Source organism: Argiope bruennichi, chromosome 10, assembly GCF_947563725.1.
Source record: "Argiope bruennichi chromosome 10, qqArgBrue1.1, whole genome shotgun sequence".
In the NCBI taxonomy this organism is placed as follows: domain Eukaryota; kingdom Metazoa; phylum Arthropoda; class Arachnida; order Araneae; family Araneidae; genus Argiope; species Argiope bruennichi.
This window is the reverse complement of record NC_079160.1, coordinates 103,941,852-103,957,322: the sequence shown is the minus strand read 5'-3', so window position 1 is coordinate 103,957,322 and position 15,471 is coordinate 103,941,852. Positions and strand designations below refer to the sequence as shown.

Sequence of the window (15,471 nt, the reverse complement as noted above, 5' to 3'; positions counted from 1 at the left end):
ATCTGTTCATTAGCGACTACAGTGAAAGACCACATGGTGGAATTCCTCGTCCAAGAGATATTGATGGTACCTTCAAAGAGAAAGGGGTGTCCAAACATCTGGATGCTAAATGTTTCTCATTGCGAAAGGACCTTCCCACAACCTACTGGCGCCGCTGAGAGAGCATATTGCTGAACCCCGATTGGCCGAAAGAGAGCTCAAATGATCAATGTAAATTAAGAGGCGGAGATTTTTTTTAGGGAGAAGAGAAGAAACGAATTGCAGGCAGACTGCTGGGCAACGCCCACGAGTTCGGAGTCCGAGAACCAACTGAGTTTCAAGATAAACCTTCGAATTTGACTGTTGTGTCTCCTACTACAGGTGTAAACAACTATTTATTTAACAAGATTAGAACCAGTTGTTCTTTTGTATATATAGGGCTGTAAAATAACGAATTGTCTGAAAATTCTGCTTCGTTATTTGATCAGTCTAGATCAAGACATTACAACAGAAAACAAACAATGCAACTACATCTGTATCTACTTTTCTTTAAATAGAGATAAACTTTGATTTTTAAGTTGCAGATCAATCAATCTTGCTAGAAGAGAATACAATTCCGAATGCCAGTGAATTTTATAATTTCTCCTAAGAATCCTTTTTAACGTCCATTTTTGTTTTGTCGGCAACAAAGATTTAAATATTTCTTATTTCATTCTACCCTCTGTTAATATGCTAATGCTATAAGCATAATAGAGCGAGATTTAATCCATCTTTTAAAAATCGTCTGATTGTTCCATAATGCAGATCTTTAAGCCTAGAGTATCAAATTTTGTACTTCTAAATTCCTATTGACATCAAGTAGTAGATGCTCACTAAAAAAAAGGATTTTCGGAAATTTTAATTGCATTTTAAATTAATTAAGAACTATAAAATTAATTAAATCAAGTAGTAGATGCTCACTAAGAAAAGGATTTTCGGAAATTTTAATTGCATTTTAAATTAATTAAGAATTATAAAATTAATTAAATCAAGTAGTAGATGCTCACTAAAAAAAGGATTTTTGGAAATTTTAATTGCATTTTAAATTAATTAAGAATTATAAAATTAATTAAGAAAATTAATTAAGAATTATAAAATTAATTAAGAACATTAATTAATTAAAATTAAATTAAATTAATTAAGAATAATAAATTAAATAAGAATAATAATAACGTTGTTTATCAATAAATATTGAAGCTTATTATTACACAAAATCTACTTATAATTCAAATTTTTTTCAGTTATAAAAATATTATATTCTTGCTATTTTTTTCTTTACTTATGGGATTTTTCTACATTAAAAACAATTTTGTAAAAACGATTTTTTAGATATCTGAGTGCAAAAAAATAACGCAATTTTGAATACTCAGTTTCAATAGCTTTCTACAATGAAGCAAAATGTTTTATTTCTAGTTTTACTATTGGCTTAGGTTTTAATATATTGTCATATTAAAAAAGAAATAAATAAAAAAACTTCTACTATTATTTTCTTATTTCAAAAATAATTAAATACAACCGAAACAGATTTCAACAGTTTGAAGAAAAGTCATCAAATAAATAAAAATAAAGAAACAGAAAGAATGATTGCTAACTTAATGTAAAAATTGGCCGGGAAATCTCAGAAGCTGTAAAGACTTTATTTCTTTTGATTATATAGTTTATCTTGGAAGCACGATTAAGACCGTTATTTTATTATTTTGCCTTTTTTTGGTCTTTATTTGCGATTTTTTAAAAATAATTTCTTATTTATGTTTTACAGTTGTATTTTATTTTATTTCCTATGCTTATTCATGCATTTCTACAGACGATATTAGATAATTCTCATGTGCCTCTATATAATTAAGAGTGAATTTTAAAAATAAGATAAAAATTAAGATATGTACAATCTGAAGCTTTATTATTCTACGATATTCTGAATACAGAAGTTTGAATTTGGGTTATGTATTTTTATTTTAATTGTTTTGTATGCTTTAGGTTTCTATTTATAATTTATTATTATTAATAATATGGAAATTTGAAATCTTTTTTTCTAACAAAACGGAACTGCTGGTATGGACCAAAATTTCAAGCATATCAATTGACTTGTCTTTTTAAATTTTTTAGTTGCACGTTGTCTTTTAATTTTGTGCACCTTTACTTTCTGATTTTTTTAGCGTAAAAGTTGATGTTGATTTAATGAAACTTATTAAATTAATGAAGTGAAAATGATCTGTATTATCTGAGCTCATCCAAATAGTATCTCCCCATGGTTATAAAAGATTGATGAGAAGCAAATGCAATCACTTAGCGTAATGGGTTTAATTCTTAAAATACTTAATATCTCTGAGCCGCATCTATACATTCTATAAAAAGATGATTGAATAAAATTAAATTAGAATGTAAAAATTTAAGAATAATAATGAAATATTCTCCTTCCTTGGCTTTCAGAAATAAATGAAAACAGGAATTAATAATTTGAGGAAACAATAAAATTGGTTAAATTTCATTGCCACAATGATAAGTTTGATTATAAATTATAGAGAAAAAATATTTATAAAATAATCCTTCAAAATGAGGAAAAATATTGTATAAAGCAATTAAATTAAATTAATAAAAGTATTTTTTTAAATTTTAAAATGATGTGAATATTATTTTTGTGCAATATTTTTGGAAGCTATCAAAGGTAAAAACCAGAATATAATTTATTTTTAATTAATTAAATTTTTTATACCATTGAAATTTAATTTTTGCCATCGGAAAGACAATGATGAAAGAATTAAGTTGTTATATGAATTATTTTTATGCACTCATTATATTAAAAGTTAATGGAAAAAAATTAAGCAATAACGCCAGAATTTGGCTTAGTTTTAATATTTAATTAAAATATCTAAAAAGAAATTCAGTTTTGAAACTAAGAGAATTGACCTTTAAATGGAGATTGCACTTGTACTTAATATGCTATGTAATAGATTTCATTCCCAATTTAAAACATTTAAAAGCTGATTTTAATTCAAGAAAATTAAGAATTCATTTTAAATTATTAAAACTTTAAAACCTATCTAATTTTTTAATTTTTGTTGATAATTTAATTAAAAATTAAAAATTTTTGGAAATTAGAATTCAAATTTCACCTTGCAAAATTAATAAAAATTATGCAAGAATTCAGTGAATATCTTAAAATATTATATATATATATATAATGAAATCAAGCAGAAAACAATAAAATATCAGGAATATTTCTTTTATTATTCTCCAATAGTATAATCAATTGGTTGTTTTACATTTCTTTATGTTGCATTTAATGCCGTTTCGAAGATGTTCTTTATTAATTTAGTTGTTCTTTATTAAATTTTGAGCAAAAATTGCAGTCTTGAATTGTAGTCTACAGGCATCAAAAGTGTATACCTGGATTTGATTCTTTATACCTAAAAATAAAAAAATAAATAAATAAAACACAAAAAAAAACAATGAATGTGAAGAAAAATATGAATTTTTGCATTTAAAGTTTATATTCTATATTGAGTGATTCAAAAATGAAATGCAATTTCTTTTACGAAGATTGAACGTTGAAAGGTTACTATTTTCTGTCAAACTTTTATATTTGTTACTCTAAAAATAACTTGGAGGGGGATAATTTGAAATTTAACTTAAAAAATTTTGTATTTTTTCATTAATGCATATTTTGCATTTATAAAAAGGTCGTATATAAATATAATTCAAATTTGTTCTTTACGAAGGAGTTAAGAGTAATTAAAGAGTTTAAGCACATTATGTGCTTTGCATAATTTGGACTAATATCGACAATAATTTATATCTAAGCAGTGATAATAAAACAGATGTTCTTAGAAAAGAAAGTTGGATATCTGTTGAAGTTATAAAAATTGAAGACGAAACTATTTTTACTTTATTCTTTTAAACTAAAAATAATAATGTGTGCATTTATTATTCTGACTATTTTGTGACAATATAGACAATTAATGAATAATTTATAGTTAATAATATATACATTATTGAAATCAAAAAACAATTTTTGAAAAGTGAAATATTGGCTTTTCGCGTTTAATTAAAATGCTGTTAATTTGAGAAGAAAAGTTGAAATTTCCTCTTAAATTATATGTATTCCTCCTAAATTATATATAGGTATTGAAAAAAAAAACTTATAAAATGTGCCGTCAAAACGACTTGAATTGATTAGGAGTAAACTGAAGAAAAAAGGTAATCTTGTGAAACATTTAATTTGATTTTTTTTATTTGAGCTAAATATCTTCAGTTGCACTGAATTAAGTTTAGGACAGGAGAGTTTATTACAGATTCTCTGAAAGAAATGTAAAATTTTCAGACAGATATCTGCATCATTTTTAAAGAAATTATATCTTATTAGAAATAAAATTTTATTTAAAATTACTTATAAGTACTTTTCCATTAGGTTGAATAGCGTAGCGAATAAGCATCATGTTCTAAAAATCTCGTTCTGCAATTTAAAACGTTTTTCATATGATGATAATTCAGAAATTGAATTTGAAGTTAAAATTATCTAAATTTATTTAAAAACGATATATTTAGGCTTAACGAAAAGTTTTCTCTATCCTTCTTACTTTATTTGATATTCGGTATATAATATATTTTTTTGATTTACCCAATAACTAAAACTGAAGATCTGGTAGATACTTTTTCATCTCAAAGAATAATTCTATCGGTTAAAGTTTTCTGTGGAATATGTTCAATTTTTTTTGCTGACAGCAACCATGCTTTTTCTTTGCTACCATGGCTTCTTCATGTGTACAGTCAACCGACAAAGCAGTTACCATTGAACGAAGCGCGATCGACAGGAAAAGCATCATGCCTATTGGAATTTCAGTGTGGTGGATTTAAGATCAGATTCCGAGAAAAATTATCTGTAGACACGTTCCTGAAACACCCCAAATCTGTGGTAATTATGCATTGTGCTTCTCATTAGTATGGTAAGGAAGTTTGGAGAGAAGTGTAATCCTTTGAATTTGCTTCAAAATTAGCTTTCAAGTTTTCTAAGGACAGCTTAGAAATAGCACAGTAAAGTAATTTATAAGTTTGAATTCATACAATCACAAAATGAAAGCTGTTTTACCTCAAATTTATATCTTCATTTCTTCCACAAGTAGCTCAAAGCTGGGTTGTAGGCTCCGTAGTAGTTGTAGGCATAAGGGGCAGCAACGTAGGGGTTGTAGCCAGCGTAGTATCCACCGTAGTAAGGCCACTGTGCAAGAGTGCACACTACCAAGGCCACCAAGACAAGGAGAACAAACTGCAGAAAAGAGTTACAGAAATTGAAATGTAATAATAAGGACATTTTTCTCTTTTTAATGCAACTTCTATCGAAAAAGGTTTTTTTAAATTTTTATTTTACTTATTTAATTATAATTTATGCATTAAGAATACTTAATGCATAATTTATGATTTTAATTATGCATTAAGAAAACTTAAATTTATTTTTATTTTATTCTAAAGATTGAATATGAAGAAATTACTGTTATTTCTGTGTTGAAGAGATCGTCTCTGATTGGAAACAGACTTTGAAGAGTCTAGTTTTTTAATTGAATTCAAGAGGAAACACATTTAATTATTTCTCAAACATACATTTCATTTTCTTTTCTTCTCTTTCTTGAAAAATTAAATCAACCCTTTTTTAAATGATTAAAACTTAAGAGAATGAATCATGATTAACGAAATCAGTAAGGGTCTAACAATACTCAAGGCTTTTTGCATTTTAAGTTCATCGTTAAACTTAATTCCTAGAAAAAAATAACGTTTTCAAGTCCTTTTATTTAAATTTGAAATTATTTTCTGCTTTGTATCCTACTTAGCTTTTCAATAACTTGTTTTCGAAAGAAAAATTTTAGTTCTTATTCTTACATGCAGATCGGAAGCGTTTTGACATTTAATAATAATTTAATATTCCTGATTTGAAAAATTAAAAATGAATTTTAAAGTAAATTCCCCATTTTGATTTTCTATGCATTGGAAGTTGAAAGACAATATTTGTAAATTTAATTCAGAAAAATATTTTGTCCGTCACCAGCAAGCTTGAAATTAATCTTAAAAAAGTCTTAAAAATCAGCAAAGAGAAAGCTGTGGAAAAAAAAATCTATCCCAACATTAAAAGAAAGTCTTAAAAACTGAAACGGCTTTGGGGAAATAAATCTTGCGAAAAATAAAATTTAAATTCAAATTATATTCTAAATAAAGCTTTATGCCCTAAATTATTTTAGCATCGGAAGAGAAGATATTCGAGGAAAATGTACTCTCCAAAATTTACAGTCTGGAAGTTTTATTCTAGTAAAATTTTTATCTATTATATATGTGGGATTCGTTGATATATGCTTCATTTCTTTGCTTTCGGATCTGAACACCTTAGTGCATACAGAAAAAAAAATGATTTAAAGTATAATAGCATTTTAAATTTATTTTCTCTTACTAAGCAAATAAATTCTATTAAGTACTACAGAATCTTTCAAAATAAATGAAACATTTTTCAACAGTCGAGTAAAATTTTTTTTTATATTAGTAGATATATTTTTAGCCAAATGTTTGCTCTAATATGTATGAAAAGCATCATTATAAATTCATAATTCATTATTTCTAAGAGCACCGTAAAAAAAGAATATTATTTATATATGTTTGTATGTATATGTTTGTTTGTATTTATATATGTAATATGTATGTTATGTTTGCCTCTCAATATTCATTATATTACATATAGATTTTCAATTATTATTATGTTGAAACTGAACCAAATTTTTATCTCAAGAAATAGAAAATAACAAAAATAACTCGTGTCAAACTAGGCAAGAATTTCTTTTATCATTAGTATATCTGAACTTATCTAAGGATTACAAATTCAATGGTTGCAAAAAATGCCGATCAAATAATATTTTTAAATATTATCTTATAAATAATATTAGAAATAGGTATTAGAAAAGGAGAAACGATACTCACTAAGGTTTGCATCTTGAAAGATCTTTGTTAGCTGGAGAACTAAAAAGTATGATTCTAGCTCCAATTCTCTGGACTTATATACTCTTTTCTGAATGAAGGAAATACGTGGATGGCACAATAAGTAATTCAAATTCCAAGGTTGATTCTCTTCATTTTGGAAAATGCTGTCCAATCACCCTCGCCTTTTTAAGGGCGTGGCAAAAAGAAACAGAAATATAACCTTGTATTCACCACTTTGTTTCAAGACGAATTTCTGGTTCAACACTTCCTACCATTTTCGATGATCACCGTGCAGAAAAACAAAATGAAAATTAAGTGTACTTCAAGACGATTTCAGGCGTTGCCGTTTGCTTTGTTATAAAAAACGAAGCGTGATGATTTTGAAGTGAATTCATCCACTTTCGTATCTGGTGGTTCAAAGCACTGCTTGATTACACATTCAGCGAGCGCACCCTTTTCTCGTTTTGTTTTTATTTTATTCTTTGTTTAATTTTATATAGACGTCAACTGTAATAGAAATAATTTTTTATTAAGGACATCAGTTATTATATGCTGGAGTGTATCTAAACTGGAAGTAATTATTTAAATTTCAATGACGCTTTTGATATTATAAGTTCTTTCTGTACAAGAGCACATTTCTCAAAAACTGGTCAAATGTTAAATTTTATTTTATTATTTCATTACTTTTACACTTCTGCTTACTTTTGAGGAGTAACTCTCATATTTCAGAAATCATTTTAAATTTGTTAATAATGACAAATGAAGTATATTTCCTAATTAGAATGTTGATTTTTTCTTTGTTTTCATTTTAATATTGTAATAATGTCAGTTTCTTCATCTTTAAAACGATATTTTAAAATTCTGGAATATACTTATCACTATGCAGTTGATAAAAATGTGTATTAAATAAATAACTCGTATTTCATTTATTTTATAAAGATGAAATGATATTACAATTCTTTACTTTTCAACTATCATTTCAGTAAAAACTTACGTTTAATTAGCAACAGAATAATGTTAAATATATTTAAATAAATAAGTGCTTAAGCTTAATAAAATGTATTTAAATAAATAGAGAAAAAAAAAGACGCTTAAATATTTGTTTTTGAAAACAATTATTAGAAAATTATTTTTAAGAAATGAAAGTGTTTGCTTTTTATTTAAATTTTAAATCTAAGGAGTTTTTAATTATCAGATCAAAAAATATTTATTAATTTAGATATTTGGATTCATTAGAGAAATAATTCCTTAATTTTATAATAATAATGTTTTAACTACCTTTTTTTTTAAAAAAAATTAATATTTATGAAAAAAGTTTGTTTTTATTCAATTAAAAAAATTTAATCCTTAGTATATTCCATAATTTATTATTATAAATATAATGAAATTTTATAATTTTATTTATAAAATTTACTTATTCCATAATTTATTATTATAAATATAATGAAATTTTATAATTTTATTTATAAAATTTACTTATTTCATAATTTATTATTATAAATATAAGAAAAGTTTATAATTTTTTTTTATCAAATTCTCTATTAAATGAAACTATTGCCTTGCTATGAAATTTTAACTAAAATCAGTCGATTAAATGATTCAAAGGATTAGAAGCATAAGAAGGCTTGTGAACATCAGAAAAAATATCACATTTAAATAGCTGTAAACATTAAGTATAATGAAAAGCAATAAAACCAAATACCTACACTATCTTCTTACCGTTTGTTAAAAATATTTAATTCACTCCGAGTTTCTTAAACCAGTTATCTTTTTAAGCTCCGATAATTACTTTAATTTGATTTCTGAAGCCCCACTGACTGAAATAAATAAAAGAAATTCTTCGAATTTAAATACCGTCCAAATTAATCATTAGTTTTTTTAGAAAAAGAAACAGCTGAAGAGCCACAACAGAAACTGATTATAGGAACATTTAAAAGACTTTAATTGAAAATTGGTTTTCTTTTTTAAAGGAATTTTTCGCAGATAAAAGAATGCGTTTAATGTTTTTTTCGAAACACAATGCGTTTGCTAGATTTCGTAACATTCTTAAAGTATTTTTATTGACCCATTCCATTTTTTTGTAATTTCTATTTATTTGCATTTATTAGAGATGTTAAATTCTTATTCAATAATTAATCATCCAAAAAATTCATTTCTTGAGGAACAGTTTGGGGAGAAATGGAATAAGAAACGTATGTGTATGTAATATATATTTGATTAATTAAAAAAATTATTCAAATATACATTTTTTATTTTCCTCAGAAGTTGTTATAATATAAAATTTTTATATAATCGTTTGGTTTGTAAAAAATCGTTTGGTTTTTTGAAACAAAAATATTTTCAAACTGTTAAGATTAATTTATACTTACTTTGGCTTTTGTATAGCTCTGGGCAAAGCGGTCTATGGGTTAATACTTATTTTTGCTAAATATTGGCATGGTAATAAAAAAATATAAATAATGTTTTTTTTTTAAATTTTGACTAAATCAGGATATTTAATTGGCTTGTTCGAAATAATTCCTATAGGGAATTTTTATTTTGTGGTACCGATTGACATGTGTTTTTGTTCATAAATTAGCATTTTAATTTTTTGCCTGTGAAAGGTTTTGAGGTAAAAATCTTTTCATCATAGAAGTCAATATTCATAAAATTGTAAAACTTGTAGTTTCCAATTTGTTTATATTATTTTTAAATTAGGAAAAAAGCAGCATTTAGTATTCATATAAAGCTGCGTCTTATATAAAGATAAAATGTTGCTTTGAAAGGGTATTTTTTTTACATTTCTTAGGATTAAAAAAATTAATATGGATTTACTTTGCCAAAATATTTCCTGTTTAAAATTTTTATTTTTAAAAAGAATTTTTTTATTTTAAGTTTGCATAAAATGGACAAAATTGCGTGTGGTAAAAGATACAAGAAAGACATATAATTTTTTCTTCTGTATTTTATAAACTAAGTAAATCAGCGAGCGTTGTCTCCCCAAAACTTTCTCGCATATTCTCTAATAAACTTGTCATGCCAGAGAACGCTTTACATGACAATGGCGTACAATAATTATGAAATATTAAATTTTAGCTTGAATTCAGCATTTTTCTTGGAGATACATTTGGCGATTAATCCCTGGCATGCGTTAATATTATCGAAAAATTTAATTTGTGTTTTAGACATGTTTTTCTCAACCGATTGAAACAAAAATATGACAAAAAATTGCACTGATAGTCTCAAAATTCAGTACCAAATTTGATTAATTTAAGTCATTGCATTTTTGAATTATTGCTTTTGCATTTTCTGAAAGTACAGACAGATAGACAATCAATCCAGAATTGGATTTGGCTAAAGATTTTGCAAGTGTCTACACTGCAGATGTTAAATTTGTGTACCATATTTTATCTATCTAGCTCCCTTCGTTTTGTAATTATTGTGGTAACGTGTATTCGAACAGCCAGACAGATGAACTTCTTTTGAACAGATTATACTCCAAATTTGATAGAAGTATGCAAATTTGGTGTAAAAATCGTATACCAAATTTCAAACGCCTAGTTCAAAGTGTTTTTAAGTTATCCTTGTCACGGAAGATAGACAGAAATTTTCTCAAAATGTGTTTTTCGAACTCAGGAAGGTCTAAAACGTGGAGATTCGTCAAAATTCTAATTTTTTGACTATTATCATATTTCATATACGAGGCCATATTACATATTACATATACTTTCTCCATATTTCATATACGAGGCCATATTACATATTACATATACTTTCTCCATATTTCATATATGAGGCCATATTACATATTACATATACTTTCTCCATATCACATATATGAGACCATATTACATATTATATATACTTTCTCCATATTACATATATGAGGCCATATTACATATTACATATACTTTCTCCATATTACATATATGAGACCATATTACATATACTTTCTCCATATTACATATACTTTCTCCATATTACATATATGAGACCATATTACATATGCTTTCTCCATCTTACATATATGAGAAATTGTAAAGGTCGCCATTTATAAATCTTATTCAAGTAATAATTTTTTAGATTGTATAAAAATGTGATTTACATGTTTTACTATAGAATTTCTCACACGTTTGTTGCCACTTAGATATAAGAAAAACATTATTTATATTTTTAATTACTGCTTTTGTGTTCTTGCGAGATCAAGTGAAAGTATGGGAAATATTTTTATGAGTAATTCAACACAATCAGAGTTCAAAAATTGTGTAGGACAGAGAAAAAATAGCAAAACAATCAAATTTGCAAACATTCTCTGAATTTATAATGCTGAAAATATTTTAATTTGTACTAACGATTTCTGATATCAAAATCGGAATTGTTGAAAAATTACGAAATCAGAAAACGATTAAAAAATGATTTTTTTTTTTGGAATTTATACCAAATGAGAATAATTGCAAGTTACATATGCAAAATGGTTTTGGAAAGTCTGTTTTAAGTGATATTATTACAATTTATTTCATATGCAATCTTATTCACCTTAAATTTAAAACGTAAGATTTTTCCTTCATTTTCTTTAAGTGATACTCATTGAAATCATTTGTGAATTATTAAAAAGCTAATAATTTATTCGAAAAGAAGATAAGTACACATTTGGCGATAAATTTGGCGAAGCTTACAAAAAAAAATCCAATAAATCATAATTTAAGCTTAAATGTTCATAATTTTTTTAAAACTTTTATTAAAGTTGTTAATTTTTTACTGCACACTACCCACTATTGGAGATCATCTGTTTTTTTTTAGGAATATAAGTAAATTTTAATATCAATTAAATACTTCATATAAAAGTTGATATTCACGTTACTCCAGTAAAATATTTTTAAACGTCAAATTTTGACAGAGATCGAGATTGTTTTATTTTAATAATATTACACTAGTTCTTTTTAATGTATACCTAAATCTTTTTACTGCAATCGATTACGATGACGTCATAGTAGCATTAAGAACTTAAATATAAAAGCCATCTGTTTCTAATCGACATCGTCTTTTTAGTAAATATAATTTCACTTTTTTACTCTTCATGCAAATCGTTCAGATAATAAATAGAATTTTTATTACTTACCGTTCAACAAAGAAGGGGACATCACGATTTAAATTTGATGAAATGATAAAAGTGGTTTGGATTTCAATACCAAAAATTACAAAACAATTGTCAAATTTTAGGAAAACATTGGAAGGCAAGTGAAATTAATATCACTCAAAAGATAACTTTTAGACTTTTTGTATAAAAATCGTTTTTATTTAAAAGTATTTTTTGGAAGTCAATGCGAAAAAGTGCCGAAATTTTGAAATTTTTTTAATTCATTTAAGTTTTAATTAAAATGTTAAAACAATTTACATGGTCCAAACCACATACGCACGCACGCATGCACACACACACACTTACACACGCACTCATACACACACACACACGCAAGCACTCATACGCTCACACACATACACACATGCGCGCGCAGACCCCCCCCCCTCCTTATGATAAGTAAATAATTAAAATTCATTTCTAATATCTTTTACGTATGGTATGGTATATGAACTCTAAAGATTTAATAATGAAAGAAATATTAAATATTATTATTAATATTAAATATTAAATATTTAGCACTAAATATTACGCATCTGTACTCAATGTTAGGAAATATAAATAGCTTCGCAGCAAAAATAGCATTAAGATATTTATTCGAACAGACGATAAATGATCATAAATTTTGATTAAAGTATTCATTTTCGAAATAATCAAACAGTTTACACTTTCTCAAAACTTATTTCTAGGAAAATTAACTCATTTACTCAATGCAGAACTGCACTGCTCAAATAAAACATTAAATATCTCCCAGAAAGTGCTTCACTAATTACTAAACGCTTTATTAAACAAATAATATCATAACGGCTCGTATTTGCATTCCTTAGATCCTATTTCCGAAAAACTTCTTCCACTTTCATTTAGGTGATTAAGATGATCACGTGTTTCTCGACATTCGTTTCGAGGCTGGAAGTGGAGGAAACTTCAAGAAACTTTGCGGAGAGTAAATTACGTGATTAAATTAGCCGTTTCGGATGAAGAATCCGATTCTTCTGATGGACTTACAAAAGGAAGTAAAACAATTAAGTATAAAAGTATTAAGTAATTAAGCCGAATACTTCTCGCATAACAAGGGAAATGAGTTATGAGATTAGAATACCACTGATACTTTTAGCAGTAAATGCAATTGTTTACTGAAACGATAACTTTTCAGAAATCTGCAGTGAACTTCTAAGTATCAGTAGCAGGCGACTACTGCAATGGAATTATCTTAATGTTTATATAAACCAACTTTTCAGTTTGACTTTTTATACTTTTCGCTTTCAGCGTATTTAAACTAAGAGTTTAATTTTAAGTTGAGAAGTGTTTTAATGATAATAAAACTAATCATATAATAATTAGTACATTATATGATTAGTTTTATATATTTAGTTAGTCATTTTTGGCGACCAGCGTGTTTGTCTAGACTACTGATTTTTTTAGGCTGTTAAATGATTAGCATGAAATGTTATTTGATTCGACCAAAAAACAAGAATTCCGTTCTATCCGTCGATTGTAAATTCAAAAATGTATATGTATTAAATAAAAGCAGAAGTGAAAATACTGTTACGGAACCAGTAATTGTCAAAAGAGCACGACTGAATTTTTTTATGGATGATTTTGAATTCCTCCGTAATATTTCTAAAAAAAAAATTGTATGTCGTATTAAATTTAAAAAATATTATCATTAAAAAGTAATAATATCATTAAAAAATAATATCACTAAAAAATAATGTTTTGAGTCTTGAGAAATAATTTTTTTGAAAGAGATAAGCTTCAATTTCTATAGGTAAAGTACAGCAATTACTTGTCTGGCGACGGTTAGGCCTATTTTGGCCTCGATTAAACTTGCAACTTTTTGATTTCTTTCAAATTTTCTTTCCTCTGACTGAATGAAAATGGACTAGACGTCTTTTTGGTATATAACCCCTAACGAATTTCCTCCAGAAAATTTCATATAGCACTTTGCAGTTTCTATAATTTGCTAAGCTAAAGATTAAATTAAGTGGACTGTAAAAACACTCAATGAGGCAGTCTGAAATGTTTGTATGGCACTTTGGCTGTTGCCATTCGACAATAAGCAATAAGAGAGATTTACATAATTAGTGCTTTTTATAATAATTAGAGCCACATAAATTAGTGCTTTATATATATATATATATATATATATATATATATATATAGAGAGAGAGAGAGAGAGAGAGAGAGAGAGAAAGAGAGAGTGAGAGAGAGAAAGAGAGAGAGAGATGTTTAATGGCACAAACAAAGTATAAACATTTAATTTAATAGAAATCAAAATTTGTTCCTTAATACTCAGATTTATATATCACCTCGGACAAAAACATGCGGGTTAAGCGATGGGTCATTTCTAAATTTAGATACAGACGCCACTTGGCCAGTTGCCAAATATGTATGGATCACATCAAGAACTATTTTGAAGAATACTTGTTGATCAGTGTGTGCCAAGTGCACTGTGTCATTTCGACTTTCTCGATCTGTCTGAATCGTTACATTCGCAGAGCAAATACCAGACTGCTAATTTTTTCCCCTTCGCAAATTTACATTTGCATAATAAATTTCTTATATTTACATAATAATTTAAGATATTTTTTTAAATTTCATTTTTTAAAGATTTATTTTTGTAATATATTGTAGTGTATTCGTGTAAAAAATATTTCTGAATTAATTATCAGAAATAACTTGATACCCAGTATGCTAAAATATCAATCATTCAAAATAGTTTATTATTTCAAATAATCGATTGAAAGGAAAGAAAAATCAAACTTGAAATTGTTGCAGGGGCTTGTTTTGAAATTGTTGCAGAGCTACATGTTGAATAAAATTCTTTTAGCTCAATGTATTTAAAATTTATTCCTATTTTTGATGATGCTAATTTATATTTATGTTATCAAAATTCCTTAATGTACCATCCATCATGGTTCTGGAATATGAAATAAACTTCAAAACCAAATATTATTCGAAACTGAATGACTAACTGGCAGTATATTTTAAAGCAACTAATGTCAACAGCTCATCGCATAGCTAAAAAGCCCATTGAAAAATTGATAAAATTACAGGAGAGTAGTGAATTTATCTGAAATAGTTTTTTAAAAGAAAAAAAACACACACACACTTCTTTAGGAAGAAATCTCCTAATGAAATCTGCAATTCAAAATCATGATTCGCTGCTTTTTATTGGTATTACATGGTAATTTCCATTGCTTTTTTGAAAGATGAAAATGCAAACGATAAAACAGATTTTTCGTATGACGATTTCATAAAATATGTGGAAGAAGATATGTTGAATTTTACAAGTGAGATTAAAGTTGCATTTCACTGTTCAGTAGTATTATTCGCAGGCAATAAATTAAGATTAATTTTCTGAGTTTTGCAAATAGAAAAGCACG

At 26.3% G+C, this 15,471-nt stretch overlaps 1 long non-coding RNA gene across 1 annotated transcript; it reads right to left on the bottom strand.

Moving 5' to 3' along the window:
- Positions 1 to 3,264: 3,264 nt before the first annotated feature.
- LOC129989417 (uncharacterized) lies at positions 3,265 to 7,123 on the bottom strand. Its single transcript, XR_008785769.1, has 3 exons — positions 6,970 to 7,123; positions 5,102 to 5,278; positions 3,265 to 3,422 (listed from the first exon to the last, which is right to left on the bottom strand). It is a non-coding gene; the product is annotated as an uncharacterized LOC129989417 (long non-coding RNA).
- Between the last annotated feature and the right edge of the window lie 8,348 nt (positions 7,124 to 15,471).